This window comes from Gallus gallus, chromosome 2 (genome assembly GCF_016699485.2).
Source record: "Gallus gallus isolate bGalGal1 chromosome 2, bGalGal1.mat.broiler.GRCg7b, whole genome shotgun sequence".
NCBI classification, from domain to species: Eukaryota; Metazoa; Chordata; class Aves; order Galliformes; family Phasianidae; genus Gallus; species Gallus gallus.
The window spans coordinates 130,372,629-130,387,766 of record NC_052533.1 but is presented as its reverse complement, the minus strand read 5'-3'; the positions used below and the strand labels follow the sequence as shown (position 1 = coordinate 130,387,766).

General features: G+C 40.0%; 1 protein-coding gene across 13 annotated transcripts in view; it reads right to left on the bottom strand.

The window, feature by feature from the left end:
* Window positions 1-15,138, bottom strand: part of OXR1 (oxidation resistance 1) — a 245,380-nt gene that overhangs the window by 192,694 nt on the left and 37,548 nt on the right. The window contains exons 3-4 of one of the 13 annotated variants that reach the window (XM_046928711.1): window positions 3,347-3,417; window positions 433-852 (exon numbers count right to left, since the gene is read on the bottom strand). The exons of 11 other annotated variants lie outside the window; for them this stretch is intronic. The gene's annotated coding sequence lies outside the window, so the exon portion shown is untranslated. The remainder of the gene's footprint in view (window positions 1-432; window positions 853-3,346; window positions 3,418-15,138) is intronic. One more of the 13 variants, XM_046928728.1, reaches the window with a different exon arrangement.

Sequence of the window (15,138 nt, the reverse complement as noted above, 5' to 3'; positions counted from 1 at the left end):
GGGCTTCCTTTCAATTACTAAAGAACACATTTGCTGGATCCCATCAAAATCCTGCAACAGAGCAACTTCCAGACCCAGTGAGTCTGGGCATGTGACGAACAGGCATTTAGTTAAGCCTGTGACAAAGCAGATGGGAATTAAATACGTCTTTATAAATACTTAATTTTCATTGCTGTTTCCAGATCACTTAGTAGAGTGCAATTCAGTCAGTGCAGCAACTGCTACATGAAATTGAGTCATGGGTCAGCAACTTGGGCAGAATTCATCCTTTGCCCATTAAGTACCATAATGTTTTGACCAGTAATTTAGCCAGATAAGCAGATTTTTATATAATATCCTGAGAATTAACTAGTGACTTTCTGGACCAATAAATTCCCACTAATAAAGCAGACACTTGTGCTGTCCAGGGAGTAGGCCTGGGCTGATACTTACTTGAGGTCACTGTTTACGATGTACTTTGTTCTGCAAGAAGAACCTCCCTTGTGTGATCCAGGAGTCTGGAACCCAACAGGTAACATCATCTTTATAACTTTAGAGTTTTTCTGAATTAAGTTCCTTAGGTCCTTTTTCCAGCCATTGAAGATACATTTAATAATCTTTATATCATCTCTGTGTCTTGAGTAGTGAACATACGATTTGGGAGCTGCTGGCTGACGACCCAAACAGCTATGTCTTGATAGGATAAAGGGCCTGGGTTACAACCTCACTTCATCCTGGAGTTACCTTACTACCAGGAAGTCTCTGATGGCCATACCTCTGCCATCCATATTTCTCTTCAGTGGACTTTGTCCAACTTGATACGGGCAGAAGGAAGTCTTATCAAGATGGATTATTCTGTTTCTGTTGACTCCACTGATTACAATTAAAGAATAAAAACAAACAAACAAACAAAACAACAAAATAAAGTCAAACACAGCGAATGGGCAAGAGACCACCACCACATTGGTTCAACTTTGATTTGGACAAAACACAAACTCCATACAAAGAGTTTTTGTGACTTTTTGTACTATGTCCCTGCCTCCATAGTATTTAAATTAATTCCAATATGGGAAAATCACATCTCTATCCATCAAATAATCATTCCCAGTAATTTAATAAGGCCTTCAGTATCAGCATCAACTAATTTCCTTCTGTATCAGTACCAAATAAATCAGTAACAATTTCTGACTAATCTAGTGAACGCTGTTGCCTTTTTTTGCCATTAGAGAACTCTGTTAATTATTGTTCTAGGGAATAATTCTACTTGTGGGTCAGAGACGTTGCTATGTCTGATAGTCAGATTCCCGTTGTCCCATCCTAAAATTTGATTTTTCTATTAAATTTATATTCCAAGCAGAGACATACAATTTTAAAAGCCGATGGTCCCAAACAAAATGCCTTCCATATTCCCCTACATTCCCAACTCCTTTCAAAATGTATATATTTAGAGCTTCCTGGGTACAGCTCTCAACTGCACGAAGTCCTTTTACAAATGCAGCACAGGGACATGCAATTTGTTTCAGTGTCACAGTCCGCTTTGAAATGTCAGAGAACTCTCACCATGAATAACTTGTTCTGGTCTCCAGGGGATTTTCACACACGTTACAGGAAACAAATCAGCCTTCAGCAACGCCCTCGTGCAGCATACCGTATTTTTATTCATTTCCGTACTTCTCCAAACTTCTATTACGTGGAATGCTTTATTTATGTGAAACAGTCCTAACTTCTGCCTTAGCATCCTAATACTCAGGTATTTGCAGAAGGAAACAACTGCATGTACCAATTTAACATCAGTTAGTGTGGTCATTTTAGTTTCAACACAACGTGCATATTTGGACATTTTAAACATCCACTCTGTGTGAAGAATGGTAATACACTGCATTACTAAAAACACACATATATGAATAATACAGTAGCAACAGCAAAAGGAAATGGGGTCTTTAATTAAAATTGAAGTAAAAGTATCCCAGCCCAGAGAAGAGCAAATTCAGCTCCCAAAACCTGGTGGCCCATAAAATCTGGTGCCCCTCATCTCCCACGCTTCTCTCACCACCACCTGCACTTGCCCTGTGATCTCCCTGCATCCAGGCTGGATGTGGCTCTGGGCATCCTGGCCTAGTGGATGGCAACCCTGCACATAGCAGGGGGGTTGAAACTAGATGATTATTGTTGTCCTCTTCAACCCAGGCCATTCTATGATTCTATGATTCTATGATTTGCTCCGACCCTGGATGTCAGACAGCATGAATAAAAGTTACTCCTTTGAGCACAGCTTCTGCTGCCTTCAGGCATCAGATACTCCTCCATGCAATCACCCTGAAGGCTCTGATGCTTGCTGGAATGGAAAGGGCCAGGGAGGGAGCAGAGCTGAGAAAGAGGGAGACGCCTGAGCCTCCCACCCTCGCTCCCGCTTTGCCAGAGGTGCTATTTTGGCTCCAAGTGATTCCTAAAAGTTTCTACCATCTCAAAACTTGTTTTGTTGTTGTTTCATTGTTGTTAAAGTTTTTTTGTTTTCTTTTGTTTTTAATCTTGTTCCATATAGTCTGGATATTGCACATCTTCTTGGTTTTTAAATACTCACACTACACATTTATAGCACACGTTCAATGATATTTCAGAAAACAAACTACTCTTTGAAACTATCAATCCGTTTTTCTCCAGATCCTGAACCTATGGAGTGGTGTTAACCCACCAGTTCTTACCAGTGAAGCAGAATTACCAGTCAATCTGTCAGCCCGCACAGAAATATTCTGCTGAACTTCTGTGCAGAAAGCAATGTTAGGATCACCAGCTCCTGAACATTTCATGCTAACTCGGTATTTATCTCACTGTTTCCCACAGCAATGCTACTGCTACTGAAACTCCCTAAGCAGCACATTTGCTGCTATGAGTGCACAGCAAGTCCAGCACTTTTGGGACTGCCAGACAAAAAACCCATAGGCAGCTGCCTACAGCACTAACACACAGCTGTAAGCAGCAAGGTGCAGGGTAGGCTGGTCTCTTGCTGGGATGCAGTTTGGATGAGACCTTCAATCAGCATCCTGATTGCTTACAGGCCTTCAAATCCCACCAACACAACTTAAATCATTATATATTGCCTATATTATGGAGTCAACACTCACTGGACAGATTCTGCATTCAAACACCTATTCAGATCTACAGTTTTCCTCACAATTGCTTCCTGATCTTACTTTAATTCCCACTGACACACTTGCACAGAGACACTGGGAGAAGCACATGGGGTTGCAGCCACTGATCAGGATGACAAAAACAACCGCATGTCTCAATTTCACATCAGTTAGTGTGGTTACTTTAGGTTCAACACAACGTGCATTTTAGTTTGCAATATTATTGAACAGGAACTTACTCCAATGGCCCTACGATTTCATCCTGTGTCAAACAGTCCTTTTGGACACAGCTGCACAGGAGGTGCTGGACCTATGAAACAGCAGTGATGTTACAATGCAGAAAACTATGGGTTAAAAAGTCTGCCGCCATGAGCTGCTGTAGTTAACAGCATTTTTCTCCTATCCACCCTCATTTTAGCGAGTGAATTAGGTAAACAGATGCAATTCCATTTGTATTTTTAATATAATTACACAATAAAACCCAATATTCTGCCAAGTCTATTCTTCTGTGTTCACAAACCATAATAACATACAAAACAAAAGAGCGAGGGGAAGGGTTAAATCCAAGTCCATTATGAATGACAAAGATCCCTGGATTTCATCAAGAAGTCCCTGTAGGAAGCTTAATGCTTTGTTATCTAGCAGATCGTTTATCCTGAATTAATGGCCTTCACGGAACAAAAAATCTGCCAAATCCTTGGGTAATATGTTATGACGGCTACAGTCAGTATTAAGAATGTACACAGAATTCTGGTAGAAAAAGCATTAACTGATCATGATTTCTGTTAAGACAGTCTCTTCCTACAAATTGGCTTTCAGAAACTTTCACAAGATGAAACGGAGAGAATCTGAAGAGGTATATGAGAAAACGAAACCTAAAACCAACATATATACATATACATTTAAGCTTCATTATTAGCAAGTACGCCAGCTCTTTCATAATCAGATACCATCAGCTGCACTCCTTTATAGAAAAGCTGTTCAGTAAGGCTGAGTTCCAGCTCTTCACATGAAAATGTTCAGCCTCCTAGTCAATTTAAAATCAAAACAATCGCATTAGCTAGACTTAAATAACTTCCTTTATTAAAGGAAACACGATTGATTTTTTCTGAGCTTAAAACTGCATGTGTCTTAGTCACTGCCAGTCACAAGGAGTAAGGCCAAGCTCTTACCATTGGCATATGCTACAGATATTTCCTGTGAGAAAATATTCCAGGACCAGCACTCTGGAAACATAGCAGCTCAGAAATCTTTTTACCTATCTGAAGTTGTGCACAGAGATAAGACACGGAGAATGACAAACATATATATACTTTTTTTCTTAGAAGAAGACAGAACACACTTTTTCAAGCAAGCACATTTTCAGGATACCAATGCAAACAGCAAATAAAAGCCACAGAAAGATGATGCTCTTTACCAAAGGAGCAGTCTTCTCTCAGTAAACTTCTGTATGTACAATCTCTCGTTTAATAAACCAAGGAAGAAGGACTCCCTTATTCCTATGCAGAAGCTGCTGCCAGAACTGTACCTGTGAGCACAACTCTTACCAGAGGATCTCAAGGCAGCAATCCCCAAATCCTGTCAAGTCCCCCAAAGGGATTTCAGGAAAGCAGACTTTATGGACAAGCCAAGCTTCTAGCATTCTTTCGTACATGAGAGGATAGTGCCACACAGCATTTTTTCCTTCATACAAAATTTCTCCAACAAATTAAAGGATATCACCAAGCTTCTCTCATCCTACAGACTGAAGTAGAAAATACCACGGCAGAGATCATCTCATGATCTGCTCATCATAAAGCATAGTAGGGACCCAAATTTCATTAGTGCTTGTCACTCAGCACGAGTGCCTGAACAACCAAAGTGGATGGGAACTGCTTCCAGTATCTCTATCCTGAGACTAAACCCACATGTCACTTGGAAAAGAATCAGATGAAGTTCAGATAAGTATGCTGCAAGTAGGTGGACAGGGAGGGAGTTCTGAGATATCTCATTAACTGCACTGCTCATTAGTGGACAGGACAGTGTATTTCCAGCACTTTTTGGTCTTCAAAGACCCTTTTTAAAACATATATAATGGATAAGCAGGATACGTGTTCCCCTTGTCATCACAACAAGCCTACAGTGGCCTTCAAAGCATGTTTCAATTTGTGTTTATCTTACTGAGAAACAATCCATCACCGGCAGCTAATGATCTTTTTTGCCCTAATGAATTTACCTTGAAAGGAACCTACCTGGGGCTCTATGCTGTTCACAGTTATTAAAACATGAAAGCTGGACTAACTCTGCAAAAGACGTTGGCGGTTACCTCTGAAGTCAGTTAAATGTCAGCATTATGAACCAGGAATCGATTCAGGCAATGCAACACCGCCCATATTAAAGGTGATGCTTGCAGCAGCTCTGTACTCAGAGCAGGGATCCTGAATAAGCCACACTGCAGAGGAGGAGGGCTCAAAAAGCAGCTCTGGTGTAAGGAAACAAGGACGCCAGGAAAGTGAAAAATAACACACAGTTGTTTCCGTTGACATAGATATGTTTAGGATAGCGCGGGTAAAAAAATGTTTTTTGCATGCACCCATGCACACCTTCTATGGACAGACACTATCACAGTACGGGGCAACAAGTTATCCTTTGTGTTGTTACTGCTTTGCATAACACCTGTGAATGACTGGAAAAAAAAAAAAAAAAACAACTATAAATAGTATTTATTCGTAGATACTTCTGTCCTGAAGCCAAATTTTGCTCCACTTGTAAAAGTCACATTCTCCTTGGATAGGAAATACTGCCTGGATACCACAGTATCCAATACTTCAGCTCCTCCCGAGTGGAGGGCCCACGAGTCTCATGCCATGCAGTCTACGCACACACAGACACATGCTCCGCCACCTTTCTTCCTCATTAACTAAAATGAGGAGCAAAGCCGTACCACAGCCTTGTGGCAACAAGCAACAGGCAAAGCACAACTGCCCAAGCAACAGCAGCGTCAAGGCCTTTAACTCAGTATCTGCCTGGGGAAATTACTGTGTAACAACAACAAAAAAATACCTCTGCATTGCTGTGTGACCTCACTTATTTCCCATTTTATATAGAAGCGAAGCACTTAATTTTAAGGACAGAGTACTATAAATGCCAATTGGTATATAATAAAATAAGTAGAATTGTCTATAAATCTGCCACTTTATCTGCCAAGTGCCGGTTAAGGTAAAATGAAAATCACAATCCCTGTGTAAGGAAAGTTAGGTAAGTCAGCGAGCAGGTTCAAAACCAGAACACACAGCTCAGAAAGTTGCATTCATCTGTAAAAGCAAACTAACCACCAGATGAAAGGGAAAACAGGCCCGAATATGATTAAAGCCTTTATTTTTTCCCAAATAGCACAGAATTGGACTTGCTGAAGTCTGCAGATTTAAAATACACAATAATAAATGTGAGCTATTGAGTCATCACCAATTATTTTTAAAGAGCAAACTGTTTATTTATATAGAAACCGACATCTGTAAAAGACAAGAAGGACCCACAGCTGATGAAGGAACAGCCTTTGGAGTTTGGAGCTTTTGTTTTGTTATTTTTTCTTAATTTACTTTGCTTCATCTCCATTCCTAAGTTCAGAAGTATCAAACTTCAAATTCTTCCTTTTTGGCTTCTCCTGGAGAAAGAACTATTGTGGCCTTCAGAGGTTTTGTCAAACCCTTCACACACCTTTAATAAGATGTGAACCCTTATTGCAGTAGGACTGTTGGCTGAACGAGTGAAGCTAAATACATGTTCTAACACACATCAAAGCCTCCCAGATGCCCAATCATCAAATGTCACAAACATGAATTCCTTTAGCTCTTTGGAGAATACTGAGTTCCCAACAACTGGACATCCTTAAAAGGAATGCTGTGCTGAGTTTTCAGGAAGAAGCAGTCAGCACAGGGCACCAGTCTGTCCTGCTGTTAGCATCTCTGCACCACCAGCAGCCTGGGCAGATCGTGCTGGGGACACTCGATGCCAAATTTCAGAGTTTTCCCTGTGCACACTGCAGGCAGAGCTGCACTGCTTTATCCTCATCTCATACAGAGCCTCCCCTCCATAATCAGGCTTACCCCTTATCTGCAGTCCAGTATCCTCTTAACACACAGGATCATCCATATTGGATCAGATCAAGGGTCAGCCTGGCCCGGCATCTTCTGGGACATTGCCCAAGGGAGAAATCAATACAGACTAAGAGTAGGGCAGACCCCAGGAATTTGGTTTTTTTCTTATGTTTCCTGAAGTTTTTAGCAATCACAGCCTGGTGCAACAGACTCTATAGCCTGCCTATGTGATGCCCAAGGAACTGCAGGCAAACATGGTGAATGCAGTGGGAAGTAGAATGGAAACATTTCTTGTTCCTCAACACTGAACCACTGCTCCACCACCAAAGAAAGATTTTAAGACAACAGGAGAGATCTTACGACTACAGCTTTCATTAATTTTATTGGAATACTGTGAGATAGTTTAGTTTTGGGGTTCTCAACCTTTCCCTCACGTCCCTTCCTACACACTGTTCATATTGATTCCTTCCTCTGCCTTTCTTCATCCTGACCAGTAGAGGCATTGCTCTGTAATACCCAGTGAGAGAAGACCATTCTAACCAGTTCCTGATAATAAATGCCAAACCACTCCTCATCTCTGAGATTAGAAAAAGTTAGGTAAAATGCAATTCTCCGCCCAAAGGTAAATAACCTTTTGATGGAATCTTCAATTCTTGGAACTATTCTCACAAATAGCTCTTTTGGTCTTGTGATGCACCTGTTGCATTTATTTCTCCCCTTCTCCTGAGACTCCCCATCTGCTGTAGACATTTGAAATGGCACCTGATAATTCAAGCTAAGAATACAGCCTTATCTATTCCCGTTTTCTGATTCACTTTGTCATAAACATCAGCAAGAACAGAGTAAGATATTAGGTAATCATACCCATAATTCTGTCTCTTTATCATTGTTAAGACACAAACAAACAAAATGTGGCTTTGGGGGTGGGAAAGGTTCCATCCAACAAAGCATTTCACAAGAGGACATGTATTTAAAGAAAGATGAATAGAAGGAGCTACCCAATCACCATCACACACTTTGATAAGGCTTAAGTCGTGGGTGCTGTTCTTTCCTTGTTATTATTTACTGCAGAGAGCATCTTTGAGTTACATTAATGATGGGTATCAAATAAGGAGAAGAGCTACAGATGCACAGTCATTCCTGACCCCTCACGGAGTTTGCTGCAGTTTTCTCTGCTTCCTCTGCAAGAAAACCAAAGGGAATAATAAAGCATATTTTCTACATAAAAGGGTGGAATTCATGCTGTATTATGAGTTCATTAAAATAAAATTGTGAATAAGGCAATACAGTATGACATAACAAGCCCTCTACATGTCTGGCCATCTCAGAGAGTACAGGGTTGGCTGGTTTGTTTTGCTATAATGCAGGCAGAACAAGGAGCCACATACCAAGCATTATCCAAAATTAATCATGCAGCATCATCTATCAGTGAATGCATAATCCTTGCTCTTCAGCACTGCTCCTTTCAGAAGAAGCTGTCCCTCTAGACAGTCAGAAGGGAACTGAGTGAATTTTCTGCCCTCTAGGCATGAGGACCAGAAAACAGAGCCAAAATTCCCACATAATCAGTTCAAATTCAACAGCTGGAACTTTAATATTGTTAATTATATTTGCTATAAAAATTGTATCTCTATTAACAATGATTTTTTGGATATTTTAAGCTTGGAAATTGTTACAGAAATGACAAATGAAAAATAATGACCTTACATAAACCAGCTTCCAGTGTTCCTCTGATAATTGCAATTATGGATCTTAATGAAATCCAGCATATCAGATTAGTTTCACAACCTCTACTCCTGACTTGTATTACCATGACATCTTCCAACAAGAAAGGAGCAAATGGATTTTAAACACAGACTACTTTTGTAGCCTTCTCTTCAGGTTGATTTTCTTGTACTTTCTGGCAATATTTAAGAAAATATTTTCCAATTAATTGAAAGTCATTTAGTGCTCTCACCAAATTACTCCTCAATGAGTCTTGAGCAGATACACTTTCTTTTTCCGTAGTGCCTTTGATTTCTTCTTTGCATGCACAGACATGCACTTAATTAAAACTTTCCATCCAAGTGGCATTAGCTAGACACGCAAGGCATACCAAGATGCTCTCAGGCTTCCTGCCAGAAAGCCAGCAGTGCTGACGCCTTCCTTCATTTACGTTAAAATGTCAGCAAAACAAGCAATTTATGACCACTATCTGCAGCAATACAGCGCAGACACAGCCTTTAGCTAGTTCTGGTCCCACTGACCTGTCCACATTGCCAAATGCAAGGTCAGAACACACTTTACTAAGTGTCTTCCAGAACACTATAATAAAATAAATCAGTAATACGATCATTTAAAAAGGTGTCAGGGAGCAGCAAGAACAAATCCCATTAGCAGACAAAAGGATTTGTGAGGATATCTACTATTCGCCACTTTGAAAATGTAACCCTGAGGCTTTATATGTACGAGGAGGGCACAGATGTATCACGTTATGAAATGAGTTTGGTTTTTATCAGGACGTCTGGATTTTTGTTAGCAAATAAAGATACAATGAGAAAAGCAAAAGCCTGTCATACAGCACTATGATTTAGGAATTTTAAAAAGTATCTGAAAAAAAGAGAAACAACTAAAACATCATGTAATTGCCAGAAGCATTTTTGAAAGTCCCTAAGACATGACAATAGCTCTCATTCTGTGGTACCAGCTCTGCTTTGAAAGACTAATGGAAGGCTTCAGGAAGATATCTGGCAAACAACAGGAGAGAGAAAGTGTATTTTTGATCACCAACGTGATCCTACAGGAAAAACAGGGCTAGATGATGGCCCTTACCTCTCTTAGGTATTGATTTTCATACAGGTACCTTTCACAATTAAACTAGAGCAGTTTTAAATTAAGACTAGCTTTTACATGTACTGATAATCCTCTACACTACAGATTTCTTTTCTTGAAAATAAGCAAAATCCTACAAAGTTATTTTTACAGCCAGGATCAGTTCTACTAAGACTGGGAAGAGAACAACAAGTGGAGATATCTGCAAGGCTCTGAGGCCAAAGTTCAGCACAAAATCTGAGCACGAGAAAAAAATCCATCTGTATGTGAGAAATATTTTCTCGCTTTCCTGTGCAAGAAGTGGCTGAACTGCGGCACGAGTACCTCTTTCACTGTGGTTGTTTCATGTACAGATTATCTCAGAGTTAGTTCTACACACGTGCTCTTGGCAAAGCTTTTTTTAGAAAATTCAGGTGAAGTCCTGACTTCTAGAGGAACAACAGGATTCCATTCTGACTGCAGCAATGCAGAGGTTTGGCTCTTTGGCAGAGTTATAATGAACAGAGGTACAATGGGCAACTCATCTCTGTACATTGAAGTGCCCAGCCATATACACAACGAGTCTTAAGTCTTGCTCAGAATCTTTTTGCCTCCTAAATCTTCTAAAGCGTAACAAATACAGAATCACAGCAAGAAAGGATTCTGCAGCCTTCATAAAAAAAATAATGGAAATTAATCAAAAATCAATGGAAATTAATGGCTTGAGAAGTAAATAATCATGTTAGTATTCAAATTGAAAAAAAAGCAAAGAGTTACTGAGATTTTAGGTTCATTTCCAATTTCAAGTGTCAGCCACTTTTGAAGAAGAAACTTGTAATATTAATGTTATAACTGCAGTTCAAACGTAATCCTACAATTATGGAATCAGCAGGCAATAATCAGACACTCTCACAAAAACTCCAATATACATCAAAGAGATTCAACAGAAGAATTAAATAATTCTCAGTACTACAGCTACTGAATAAAGTTGATGTAGAAAGGAAGATGATTTACTTTGACAAAAAGATACATGGGAGATTGGTTGGCTAAATCATGTAAATGCCTTTGAAAGGCTCCAGACATGGCTCAGCAGAGTCCTATGGTAAGACAGGCTTCTGTTAAAACTTCCCTGAGAAAATGTTAACAACTCAAGATTAATTTAAAAAGACTTCTTTTGTATTTTCATTTGTAAAAACACAGATCATGTCCCTGCATTCACAGACGTTTTATAATTAAGGACACAGGAATGTTTTTAAAGCTGCTCAAAATAGCTTTTTTTTGTTATTTTATTCATAAATATAGAAAGGCAAAGCCTTGAACTGATGTATTTTCTACACGTTGTTACATATGCAGCCATTTTATTGTAGTTTAAGTTACAGGGTATGAACACTGACTGGGGTTTTTACCTTGTACTGGGTCTGGATGGATGAAGTTAGTTTTCTTCACAGCAGCCCATCCTGTTCCGTGTTTTGATTTGTGATTAAAAAAGTGTTGATAACCCATTAACAAAAAGTTGGGTTATCAACACTTTGGCTATTGCTGAACTGTGCTTGCATAGTGTCCAGGCTTTCTTGTCCCACTCTGCCGTCCCCAGCAAATGGCCAAGATACTTGTCCCAAAGTGACCAAGGGGATATTCCATGGGACACTGCATATCCGTATGACGTGGTGCTCAGCAAAAAAAAGCTGATGGAAAGGAGCACGAAGGGGTGACACTCGTGTTGATGACATCTGTCTTCTAAAGCATGCTGAGGCCATGCTTTTCAGAAAGTGGCAAACACCAGTCTGCCAGTGGGAAGAAGAGAATGAATTCCTTCTTTTCTTTCACTTGTCCTCACTTTCACTAGACCTGCAGCCATCTTTATGTTAGTCCTTGATTCCTCTGGCCTTCCTTTTCTCCCCTCACAATGGGAAAGCAAAGTGAGTGGGTGTTTGGCTGCAGGCTGAGCTCAGTCTACCATGCAATTTTTGTTATATTTATACTTCACTAGTTAAACATAGCTACTTTGGGATTTCATTTCATGATTATCAGAGGAGTAGGAAAAATCAAAACTCTGTTCAGAGAAATGAGAGTCAAGGAAGCTAACAAAAGACAAGTTTCCAAGAAGCGCATGTTTAAGGCACATACTACATTACAGGGGCCCAAGTCCTGGATGGACTCAGTCACAAGGAGTTTAAGAATTCTAGTGAAATCAGTCCCTGTGTGTGAACTAAATGTAAGAGGCAGAGGACGCAAAGCAGAAGCTCAGATAAGGTAGAGACAGAAAACAGGGAACTGGCTACAAAGGGATCAGAAAAAGGAGTGCATGGCAAATAATAAATCCATTTGAAATAGGAAAACTAAGCAGATGAAAGATTTGAAAGATAAATCTGTTTATAGTTAAGTTCTGGAATTACAACCATACAAAGTTTTCCGGAAATGCAGTTCAGCCCCTTAAATCTGGAATCAGATGGCAGTGCATTAGTGTGAACAGTGAAGGTGAAGAAGAAAAGTCTTCCCCTGCTGCTACCTGATGTGAGCAAGAAATCATTTATAATTGGATTGATGTGCTCAGTTCCATTTCTGCTCCGTCTTGTTTACTCCCAGGTAAAATAAATGCTGCCAAGCTGCGGGCTAACAGAAGAGACAGCCATGCTCTGTGTTGGAAGGACTAATTCTGCAGCAGAGAGATAATATATGCACTGAAGTCTTGAGCTGCCCCATCCAAAATCTTACGTGATTTATTAATAAATCTGAGCTTTCATTAAACACAGCACAGAATGGATGTGATGGTAAGATATACAAAAAAAAAAAAAACCAAAACTTGAAAACAAAGTCAATATAGGATGTCTCATATTCTGTTGCCCTGCATACATTTGTATACTACACTGTGTCTGCTCCAGTTAAATTAGAAACCAAGTCTCACAGCTGCCTTATCATTTTGAACTATTGAGCCTCTAGGTTTCAAAGCAATAAAACAGTGGAAAACATTGGACATTCGTATTTGGGAAACAGTAATAAACTTAAAGAGAGTCCATGTCAATAGACATTATTTTGCAATCTACTACCATAACAAATTTTGGCAGTAACAAAGTTAATTCCATAATAGAGCAGAAGAGACAAAGCACGTTACAGCTTTATCCACGTACAATCCCTTCCACTTAAATAGAAAGGGCATAGTGAGCATCATGTGAACTTAGGCCAAATCAGATTATTATTTCTGTACACTTGAAAAACCCATAGAAAAGGATAGTGTTTAACACATACTCTTTGACCCACACTCTGTCTAGTAGTGAACATTTACTGGCCATCTACTGGCCATGGTGTGGAAGTTGGCAGAGGTATCAGAACTAACACAGGAATGGTTAAGGGCTAACGCTGATTAAAAATAAATAAATAAATAAGAACAGAAATTTAGAAATCACATGTAAACATAGATGTGCTTGAGGTCATCTTTGAACAGGACAGAATAATTAGCCAAGGAAAAAGAAGAAATTAATTTTTATTATCTTGAAAAGAATACACTCTTATCACATCAAGAGCTATTAAACACAAATTCCTGGACTTTCTAACCAGAAAACCACATAGAAGAATATGGAGTCAGCAACTGACAGTGACTAAAAGACTGATATCTCTTTCCAAATCTCTCCATCCTCCCTCTCACGTTATTTTCCCAGCTCAGTTACCATCTATATCCTAATCATAACAATAGAAGTTGACAGTGGAAAAAAGTTTGGGTTTTCCTCCTACTTACCACAGAACTCAAATTGCTGCTGAAAGACTTAGTCTAAGAAAATTTACTAGTTTTCATTGAATCATAATAAGATTCAAAGGGATCTTAAAGATCATTCAGTTCCAGCCCCATTCTATGGGCAAGGTCACCTTTCACTAGACAGGTTCCTAGGGCTCCATCTAACGTGACCTTGAACACCTCTAGGAATGGAGCACACACAGCTTCCCCAGGCAGCCCATGACAGTGCCCCACCGCCCTCCGAGTAAAGAATTTCTTCCTTATATCTAACCTAAACCTACTTCCTTTACAGTTTAAAGCTGTTACTCCTTGTCCTATCACTGAACTCCCTGATAAACAGTCCCTCTCCATCTGTACTGCAACAAGGCCTTCCCAGAGCTTTCTCTTCTCAAGTTTCAACAACCCTGGTTCTCTGTCTTTCCTCACAGGCGAGGTGCTCTAGCCTCTTTGTGGTCCCCCTCTGACCTGCTCTAACAGGTCCATGTCTTTCTTGTCCTAAATGCCCCCAAGATGAAAGCTGTACTCCAGATGGGATCTCAAAAGAGCAGAGCAGAAGGATAGAATCACCTCCCTCAACCTGCTAGCCACACTTCTTTTGATACAGCCTGACCCAGGACAAATCGAAAGACTTCCTGAATGTCTGAATAGAATATGATTTGGAAAGAAAACTATTTGTTTCCACGATCAGCTTTTGTGTTATGGAACTCCAGGACCAAAGGCCAAACCTGTCAGCACTGAGCCGCCCATTTCAAAGCACCAAACCTTACACCTGCACATAACTGAAGCTAGTAGCTGTGTTAGCCACCAGCACCTCAGTTGCCCTATTTTTCCTCCAAAATAGCTTGAATTAAACCTGGTAACACTAGCCCTCGACAGCCTAAGAGCGGACAACAGATTCCGTGGGCTCCCTCTCTGTTCTTCGCTCTACAACCTTTCTTGTTCTTCAAAGCAGTGCAGGAGGAAGGAGGTGCCAGTTATGGCAAGAGACAATCTGACTTGGATATGCCAGCTAAATTCTGATTAATCAGAGATATTAGTGGTAGCCTGTGCACTTCACAGTACCATGGTAGTACCTTTTACCACAAACTCAATTAATGTACAGGCCATATAATAAGTGCCTCAAAAAAAGGAAAAATGGATGCTGCTCCAGCAATGGAACTGTAGAGTGCTTAAGCAAAGGTTCTCATACTTCTCACCTGTTCTCACAAGTGCTTCCTTCAGTCAGCTAAACTCATTTTGAGACCGAACATTTCAGCACGAACTACCTTTTGAAGCATGATGATCTAAGCTAGAGAAGGAAAAGTGATCCAAGTATATCATGGAGGAGAAATACTTTCCAGACGTGGACATAATTTAATTGACTTTTACAATGTAAAGCTTCAAAACTGAAGAATATATATAACCATAGGTTAGAACATCCCTGAAAACCCAGTTA